Here is a 10471-nt window from a genome sequence, read left to right on the forward strand (position 1 = left end):
GTAACAGTGACTAAAAGGAAAGGGTAGACCAATGGTTCTTAGGATTATAGATGGAAATATTTTAATTCATATTAAAGATATTTTCTAAATTGCCTATCACCTGGGAAAAAAAGAAAGCTGAACCCCCTATCTCACACTATGTACAAAAACTAAACTCCTGATGAATTAAAACTTAAATATAAAATAATACAAATCCAAGAAGAACATTCAGGAAATTTTACTTACATCTGAGGGGTTTAGAAGACTCCTTAAGCAAGAACACCTTCCTTCTAAGTTGACAGCTGATGGAGTCTGACACAGACTAACGACTTGAACCCCAGTCTGGGCACCCACTCATCTCCTTGCTTTATGAGAGGGTTCCAGGTAAGCTAAGGATGCCCTGCCCGTGCAGGAAGGTATTGGATTAGGTCTTCTTTTTCCTCTTTTTGGACAAGGTGGAGAGATGTGGACCTGGTGACAGACCCCTCAAATGGGTTTTTATCAACTAAACAGTAAGAAGTGGCTTCTGCTGGCATATTACCCTGACCCTCTCCTAAGCAAACTTGTTTTGGGGTCCATCTCATAACCAAAAGAGCATATCAATACTTATTTCTCAAACATGGAGATGACACAAAGCAATAGTTAATTTAGCGGACAACAGGCTTAGAAGCAGGAACATTTTTTATAAATTAGGATTATGGTTCTAAACTAACAAGGTAGAATTTTCTAAATCCTGCATAAGACAAAACAGGCAAAACCAAAACCAAAAAAAAAAAAAAAGCCCTCACTATTATGTCCATATTGAGAGTTACAAAATATCGATGCCATTAACCAGATGGTCTTTCTCTTGGACATTTATCTAACACAACTTCAAAGCAAAAAATAAAGAATATACATAAAAATAATTTATCATTTGGATTATCATTAAATGATTTTACTATGAAATAGGTGTACATGCAGTTAAATGTTCGAAGGGCAATTTTTTTTTCTCCCCTTGTTTATGTAGAGATTGGGAAAGGCCAGCTCGAAGGTAGCTGGAGGGATGTCCTAGGGATTTGGGCTGACTTAGCTTCAGAGACGGCCCATTGTACAAGGACAGGCGGCTTTATTTGCAACGCATTGTTCAGATGGTGGGCAGATACACTGGGCCCTTAACTGACCAGAGCACATCTGGGGTGCAGTGTCTGAATGTGAGCAGGCCCTTGGCAGCCCAGAATGGGCAGCCAGGCCCCACCCTGTGTGGACCACGGGTTCCCCAAGGAGAAGGGCTGCTGCCTTCTCTGGATGGACCACCTGCTGGTACCGCCTGGTCCCCAGCTATTTCCCGCCGTGATGCTCCCCTGCCCACTTCTGGGGACACGTGAGTTTGTGCTGTTCCATGACATCCAGGCTGACACTCCACTCCTTAAACATTTCATTCACTACACCAGACAGAGAGACGAGACCATAGCCAGACCATCTGATTTTAGTGCACAGGGAAAAGCTCAGAGAGTGGAGTTTCACCTGGAGAAAGTGATTCTGGGCCTCTCACTCCTCCTCTCAGTGCATTAAACATAAATACCCTTCTTTAGAAAAGAAAACAAAGGAAAAACCTTAAGCTCCATGTCGTAAATATATTTTCCAGGAAGAAAAACTGGGAGCCGCCATCTGCTTACTGGCCTCAAATCAGCGGAGCTTTGGTCACTTGCTGGAGCTGACAATCAATGGCCAACAGCAGCAAGTATTTCAGAAGGAGCCCGTCTCTGACGGGATGCTTTAGGATGGAAGAGACAGAAACCCTGGTTTGAACTGGCTGGAATATGAGGACTGGTGCTGGGGCTCCGGCCTGGGCGCCATGCTGACTGATCCTGAGGTCCCCAGCTGTTCCCCCTGAGCGCTGGCTTCACCCGGGGATGCAGCCAGTCCAGGCCTCTCCACCCGCTAAAAGACTTCAGAGAAACAGAAAGCGCTGATCTCTTCCTGCAGCTCTTGATCAAAAGTGAGGACACTTTTCTCAGAAATTTCCAGCAAGCTTGCTCATTGTGTTGTGGTCAAAGTCAAGTACATACCCATTCCTGATCATCCACCTGTAGGCGAGGGGGGCCCCTTGCCCCATCAAGCCCTGGCTGAGTCAGTGGGTAGCGTGGGGTCATAGACCTGAACCCAAGCACTTCAGTTCAGAAGGAGAAAGGGCAGATGACCAGAATGTATGTATTACACCACATACATTTTCAAGGTTTTTCTTTCCTTATTAAAAATTCTATATGTTGACCATGCAAAATGAGGAAAACACAGAAAGCCATGAAAAAGACACACATTGTTAATAGCCTGCACTATTCAATCCATCATACAGGGGGTCTCCAACGTCTTACTGCTGTTGCTGGCTTTAATAAAGGTAGAAGTATAAATCTACAAATTTACAGAAGAGCATCATTTATTTACATTTCTTTCTACGTATTTTCTTGAAGTCAGAGTAATACATTTTAACTTTTCTGTTTCAGTATCTCTGACTAAATATGGCAAATGGGAACTGAAACAAAAATCAAAAAATTAAATACTTATTATTCCAAATTCATGAGTGCTCAAAGCTGCATTAAAACTGCTGTTCAGGGGCTTCCCTGATGGCGCAGTGGTTGGCAGTCAGCCTGTCGATGCAGGGGGCGCGGGTTCGTGCCCCGGTCCGGGAGGATCCTGTGTGCCGCAGAGCGGCTGGGCCCGTGGGCCGTGGCCGCTGGGCCTGCGCGTCTGGGGCCTGTGCTCTGCGGTGGGGGGTGGATCACAGCAGTGAGAGGCCCGTGTACTGAAAAAAAAAAAAAAAAAAAAAACTGCTGTTCAATAGTTTTATATAATTCCGTTTTACTACTTTGTAACATTCCACTATTATAGGGTTGGCCAAAAAGTTCATTTGTGTTTTTCTGTAAGATGTTACAAAAAACCTGAACAAACATTTTGGCCAGCCCCATATTTATTTAACTAGTATTGTATTATACAGTGTTTAGGTTTCTCCCCCTATATCCCATGATTTAATGTCCTGCAGAAAGTGGTTTAATTATAACTCCATATGAACTCTAGGGAGGGGAATAATAAAATACCTAGGAATAAACCTACCTAAGAAAGCAAAAGACCTGTACTCTGAAAACCGTAAGACGCTGATGAAAGAAATTGAAGACAACACAAACAAATGGAAAGATATACCATGTTCTTGGATTGGAAGAATCAATGTTGTTAAAATGACCATACTACCCAAGGCAATCTACAGATTCAATGTAATCCCTATCAAATTATCAATGGCATTTTTCACAGAACTAGAGCAAAAAAAAGTTTTAATTTGTATGGAACAACAAAGACCCTGAATAGCCAAAACAATCTTGAGAAAGAAAAACAGAGCTGAAGGAATCACACTCCCTGACTTCACACTATACTACAAAGCTACAATAAGCAAAACAGTATGGTACTGGCACAAAGACATATAGATTGATGAAACAGGATCGAAAGTCCAGAAATAAACCCACAAACTTATGGTCAATTAATCTGTTGATGTTTGTTACTGAAGACCTCGGCTCTCAATCCTCTTTTTACCTCCTTGCTTCCCTTCCCCCACTTGCCAGGATTGTGTGTTGTCACTTTAAAGCTAACTGAATATATTTCCTAAGAAAAGCTTGACAAGTGCACTGTGTGTGGTAATATGTGCAAGAGAAGCCTAGAGAAACAGGCCCCCACTCCACGGAGGATGAATTTGAATTTTGAAATAAAACAAGTCTATGTGGTTGCCAAGAGAGAGGGGGGTGGGGGAGGGAAGGATTGGGAGTTTGGGATTAGCAGATGCACACTATTATATATACAATGAGTAAACAACAAGGTCCTATTGTATAGCACAGGGAACTATATTCAATATCCTGTGATAAACCATAATGGAAAAGAATGTGAAAAAGACTGTATGTACACACATATATATATATATATATATATATACACACACACACACACACACATATATATGTAAATATATATATATATATATAACTGAATCACTTTGCTGTACAGCAGAAATTAACACAACATTGTAAATCAACTATTTCAAAAATAAATAAATAATAAAAGTCTAAATGATACCCTTAGTTAAATGTAGTCCACATTTCCCCATGAAATGGAAATGTAAAACTATCACTTCCCTGAGGTTTTTCTTTTTGTCATCAAATACTTCACCAGGGCATAAGAACATGGTACTGATTATTTTTTAAAGCCAAATATTTTCTTACAATGGAAACACACATAAAGTTGAAGTCTGAATAACTTGTCACAATGTGTGATAACATGATGATTGTATTGCTGGATCTATATGTGATCATAGATATTCCATTATCACATATCAACAAAATGTCATAGTTTGGTCAAGTGACCTCGACTGTTCCTAAAATGTGTTTGAGAGAGCTCACCATAGGAAGTAGTAACAGTGTTAAAATCAAAACAATAATATGGAAAGAGGAAGGAAGTACGCTAATCACAGAGCCTGATATCTTCATGAACACTAAATATCAAGTTTGACTCAGAGTTTCCTTGAGCAAAAAGGGGAACAGAAGTTACTTAGCTCTGCTCACCAGAAAGAAGTAAGTACCCGCTCCCACCCACCCCTCTGCAAAATTCAGAAAGACTATTGTTTTGTGGAGTGTTTTGGACAGTAAGTATCATAAAAGATGATTTTTTTCCGGCAGCATTGTGTAACAAATGGAGAAGTGATTTCCTACGTGTGCTTCTGGTAAAACCTCCCAGGAAAGTTCCAGAGTCAGATATTGTGGGCAAAGTCTGGTATAAACCAAGTTAAACAGGCTGATTCCTGTGAGGCTTTCCTTTCAGACCCTTCAGTATGCACTTGTGTATTTGGTTAATCATGGAACTTTAGTCTGTGAAGATCTGTTAACATCTGGCAGAACTGGTGTCCTGCAGAACAGCATTTCGGAAACACTCTTTAGATGTTCTTTCTTGAAATGTTTTTCCTCAGCCTGGATTTTGATCAGAGTGGCAAAGCTGACAGGTTGATTAGATTCTCTGAGGAGACGTCAGTCTTCTGATTTTCCACATGGCTGAAGGCAGAGGGACGGATGGAGAACAGTGATATGAGACTAGGTGACTTGGTGATCTTTTGTGAAAGTTCTGAAGCCTAACCAGTCTTCTTGCTCTAAAGAGAACTGAGTACCAGTGGACAGAACATGAGTTTTCCTTGAAGCAGTTTTAGATTCACTTTACCACCTGGGAAAAGTATTCAATTATTAAGATTTCTCACCCTAGAGGATGTCTAAGCCACATTACTGGAACATGTAGGACAATCAAAAAGTCTACAAGTGGGGATGCTGACCCAGTTTTCTTCATAAAGGACACAAGAAATTTTATTTCCATAAGCAGATTGATCAACCTTCCCATAATCCCCTCACACCTATATACAACAATGTTTCTAAATATATATTCTGTTTGGATGTTAAGATAATATATCTAAGTCATATTGCCAAATCCTAGGTTAAGCTAGTTAAAGGAAAGATAAGTTAGAAGCTTCCATTTTAAAAGAATAGATTGAAAACATCTCCACTTGTTACTGTTAAAGAACAACAATAATAATGAAATAAATAGGAAGGGTCTTGAGTGGATGAAAGATTTTAACATACTTCTGGGAGAAGGAAAGTGGATGAAGGTATTATGGTGAAGGTATAATGAGGAAGCCCGAGGCAAGGCTGTATGCAAAAGAGGGCTACAGGGGGTCAGGGAAGAGATCCTTCCTGAAGAAACTCAGGGGGCTTCAGATCCAGAGATGGTGAGGCTCCTAGAGGCTGGCAGTCCAGTGTTAATCACCAGGCAAAGAAGCCAGAGAGATTTTCTTTAGAGAAATTGACCTGGTTGGGTGGGGATGGACTCATGGTTTAGGAAACCTGAAATTTTGGAGATCCCCAGACAAAAGGCTGTCCATCCAGCCATGTACCCAGAGCTCCCCATCAGCATTCCCATTCAGACCTAATGAGGAAACAAACCTACTTACACAACAGCAGAGGAAACTTACATCGGTCACCTAAAAGCAACCTACTCCTAGGAAAACAGAATCATCAGACGTACATGGACACCAGGAATGTGAAAAAGTAAACAAGCAAAAAACTGAACTTGGAAAATCAAGAAGTTAAAAGATTCTAATTTATATCACCATGGAGAAGATATTATATCCATAAAACAAGAAGAGGGTGCTGTGAAAAAGGAATAAATCCATAAAAAGCTTAAGAAAACAATACATACTGCTTTTTGTATTTTGTTGTAGAAATCTTTGTCTCATACTCAGAATAACTTCTTCCATATTCTGCTTTAGAAGTGTTATTGTTTTACCTTTCACATGTAGAACAGACATCTAGAATTGATTTTGTGTACTGGGTGAGGTGTGAGTGTAAAAGTGATCCAGTTCTATTTACTGAAAAGAACTCTTTCCCAACTACTCTGGACTATCATAAATGTAAGTATCCACATATGTGTGAGTTTATTTCTGAACTTTTACTTTATTGGTTTATTTGCCTATTCTTGCCTCAATACCACTTTGTAAATTTGTAGTAAGTCTTGATATGAGGAGTGGAAACTACAATAAGGTACCACCTCGCATCGTCCAGAATGGCCATCATCAAAAAGTCTACAAATAGTAAATGCTGGAGAGGGTGTGGAGAAAAGGAACCCACCTACACTGTTTGTGGGAATGTAAACTGGTGCAGCCACAATGGGGAACAGTATGGAGGTTCCTTAAAAAACTAAAAATAGAGTTACCATATGATCCTGCAATCCCTCTCCTGGGTATATATCCAGAAAAAATTCTAATTCGAAAAGACACATGCACCCCAATGTTCATAACAGCACTATTTACAATAGCCAGGACATGGAAGCAACCTAAGTGTCTATCAACAGATGAGCTGATAAAGAAGATGTGATATATATATATATATATACACACACACACACACACACACACACACACACACACACAATGGAATATTACTCAGCCATAAAAAGGAGTGAAATAATGCCATTTGCAGCAATATGGACGGATTTAGAGATTACCATACTAAGAGAAGTAAGTCAGACAAAGACAAATATCATGGAATATCGTTTATATGTGGAATCTAAAAAAATGACACAAATGAACTTATTCACCAAACAGAAATAGACTTACAGACACAGAAATCAAATTTATGGTTACAAAAGGGGAAAGGGGGTGGGGGAAGGATAAATTAGCAGTTTGGGATTAAAATATGCACACTACTATATATAAAATAGTGAACCAACAAGGAGCTATTGTATAGCACAGGGAACTATACTCAATATTTTGTAATAACCTATAATGGAAAAGAATCTAGAAAAGAATATATATATTTGCCATATACCTGAAACTAACACAACATTGTAAACCAACTATTGGGTTGGCCAAAATGTTCGTTCAGGTTTTCTCCATAAGATGGCTCTAGGAGCACTTAGTTGTCTTTAACTTCATTAAAAACAATTTTGTTAGACTGTATGTGACAGCTATCATATCAGCGTGCATTTAAAAAAGGACATCAAAATAAATAAATAAATAAATAAATAAAAAAGGACATCAAATCCAAAAATGGGCACAAGACCTAAATAGACATTTCTCCAAAGAAGATATACAGATTGCCAACAAACACATGAAAGGATGCTCAACATCATTAATCATTAGAGAAATGCAAATCAGAACTACAATGCGATATCATCTCACACCAGTCAGAATGGCCATCCTCAAAAAATCTACAAACAATAAATGCTGGAGAGGGTGTGGAGAAAAGGGAACCCTCATACACCGTTGGTGGGAATGTAAATTGATACAGCCACTATGGAGAACAGTATGGAGATTCCTTAAAAAACTACAAATAGAACTACCATACGACCCAGCAAACCCACTACTGGGCATATACCCGGAGAAAACCATAATTCAAAAAGAGTCATGTACCACAATGTTCATTGCAGCTCTATTTACAATAGCCAGGACATGGAAGCAACCTAAGTGTCCACTGACAGATGAATGGATAAAGAAGATGTGGCACATATACACAATGGAATATTACTCAGCCATAAAAAGAAATGAAATTGAGTTATTTGTAGTGAGGTGGATGGACCTAGAGTCTGTCATACAGAGTGAAATAAGTCAGAAGGAGAAAAACAAATACCGTATGCTAACATATATACATGGAATCTAAAGGAAAAAAAAAGGTCATGAAGAACCTAAGGGCAAGATGGGAATAAAGATGCAGACCTACTAGAGAATGGACTAGAGGACACGGGGAGGGGGAAGGATAAGCTGGGACAAAGTGAGAGAGTGGTAGTATATATATGGACATATATACACTACCAAATGTAAAATAGATAGCTAGTGGGAAGCAGTCGCATAGCACAGGGAGATCAGCTCGGTGCTTTGTGACCAGCTAGAAGGGTGGGAAGGAGGGAAGAGATATGGGGATATATGTATATGTATAACTGATTCATTTTGTTATAAAGCAGAAACTAACACAACATTGTAAAGCAATTATACTCCAATAAAAATGTTTAAAAAAAAAGTCAGAAGAGCTCAAAAAAAAAAAAAAGACATAAAAATTGGTGAATCTTTGTGTAGCCATTTTAATATTGAAGATGGAAGAAAAAACACAACATTTTCGGCATATTATGTTTTATTATTTCAAGACAGGTTAAAACGCAACTGAAAAGCAAAAAAAGATTTGTGCAGTATATTGGAGGTGCTGTGACTGATTGAACGCGTCAAAAGTGGTTTGCGAAGTTTCATGCTGGAGATCTCTCACTGTACGATGCTCCACGGTCGGGCAGACCAGTTGAAGTTGATAGCGATCAAACTAATTGAGAACAATCAACGTTATACCACGCGGGAGATAGCCAACATACACAAAATATCCAAATCAAGCGTTGAAAATCATTTGCACCAGCTTGGTTATGTTAATGGCTTTGATGTTTGGGTTCCACATAAGTGAAGAAAACCTTTTTGACCGTATTACTGCATCCGATTCTCTACTTATACATAATGGAAAAGTCCTGATTTTAAAACAAATTGTGACAGGCAATGAAAAGTGGATACTGTACAATAATGTGGAACAGAAGAGATCATAGGGCAAGCGAAATGAACCACCAGCAACCACACCAAAGGCTAGTCTTCATCCAAAGAAGGTGACGTTGTGTGTATGGTGGGATTGGAAGGGAGTCCTCTATTAGGAGCTCCTTCAGGAAAGCCAAACGATTACTTCCAACAAGTACGGCTCCTAATTAGACCAACTGAAAGCAGCACTCGACAAAAAGCATCCAGAATTAGTCAACAGAAAACACATCATCTTTCATCAGGATAACACAAGACCGCATGTTTCTTCTTCTTTTTTTTCTTTTTTTTAGTGCAGAATCTTTATTATTCTTTCCATGTAGAATTTACTTTTTGTATATTGTATAAGATAGGGATCCAATTTTATTTCCCCCAAATTGAATAGCCAGATGTGCCACAACTAGTTATTAAATAACCTACCCTCATTCTCCTAAATTGAATTTTCATATATAACACTGTTGTATGTATAGTGATCTACTTCCAGGTCCTCTGTTTTGCAGACCGCATGTTTCTTTGATGACCAGGCAAAAACTGTTACACCTTGGCTGGGAAGTTCTGATTCATCCACCGTATTCACCAGACACTGCATCTCCGGATTTCCACTTATTTAGGTCTTTACAAAATTCTCTTAACGGAAAAAATTTCAATTCCCTGGAAGACTGTTAGAGGCACCTGGATCAGTTCTTTGCTCAAAAAGATTAAAAGTTTTGGGAAGATGGAATTATGAAGTTGCCTGGAAAATGGCAGAAGGTAGTGGAACAAAAGGGGGACTGCACTGTTCAATACAGTTCTTGGTGAAAATGAAAAACGTGTCTTTTATTTGTACATAAAAACCAAATGCAGTTTTTGGCCAACCCAATATATTTTGATAAATGTTTTACAAAACATAAAATAAAACACTGCTATGAACATTTACTTTCAGGTTTCTCTGCGGACATAAGTTTTTATTTCCCCAGAATAAATAAGTGCAAGTGCTGGGTCATATGCGGAATGCATATTTTGTTTTTTAAGAATTGGTCAAACTCATTTCCAAAGTGGCTACAGACTTCTTGCATTCCTACCAGTCATATATGAGCGATCCAGTTTCTCCACATTCTCACCAGCATTTGATGTTGTCATTATTTTGTATTTTAGTTCTAACAGGTTCATTTATAGTGATCTCTCATTTTGGTTTTGTGTTTCCTAGTGGCTACTGATGTTGAAAATAATTTCAAGTACTTATTTGCCATTTATCCTCTTCGATGAAATATCACTTCGTGTCTTCTGCCCATTTTCTAATTGGGTGGTATGTGTTTTTACAGTTGAGAGTACTTTATGTATTCTAGATGTGAGTTCTTTGTCAACTATAAGGTTCACAAATATTATCTTATTCTGAAGCTT

Source organism: Tursiops truncatus, chromosome 14 (assembly GCF_011762595.2).
Source record: "Tursiops truncatus isolate mTurTru1 chromosome 14, mTurTru1.mat.Y, whole genome shotgun sequence".
In the NCBI taxonomy this organism is placed as follows: domain Eukaryota; kingdom Metazoa; phylum Chordata; class Mammalia; order Artiodactyla; family Delphinidae; genus Tursiops; species Tursiops truncatus.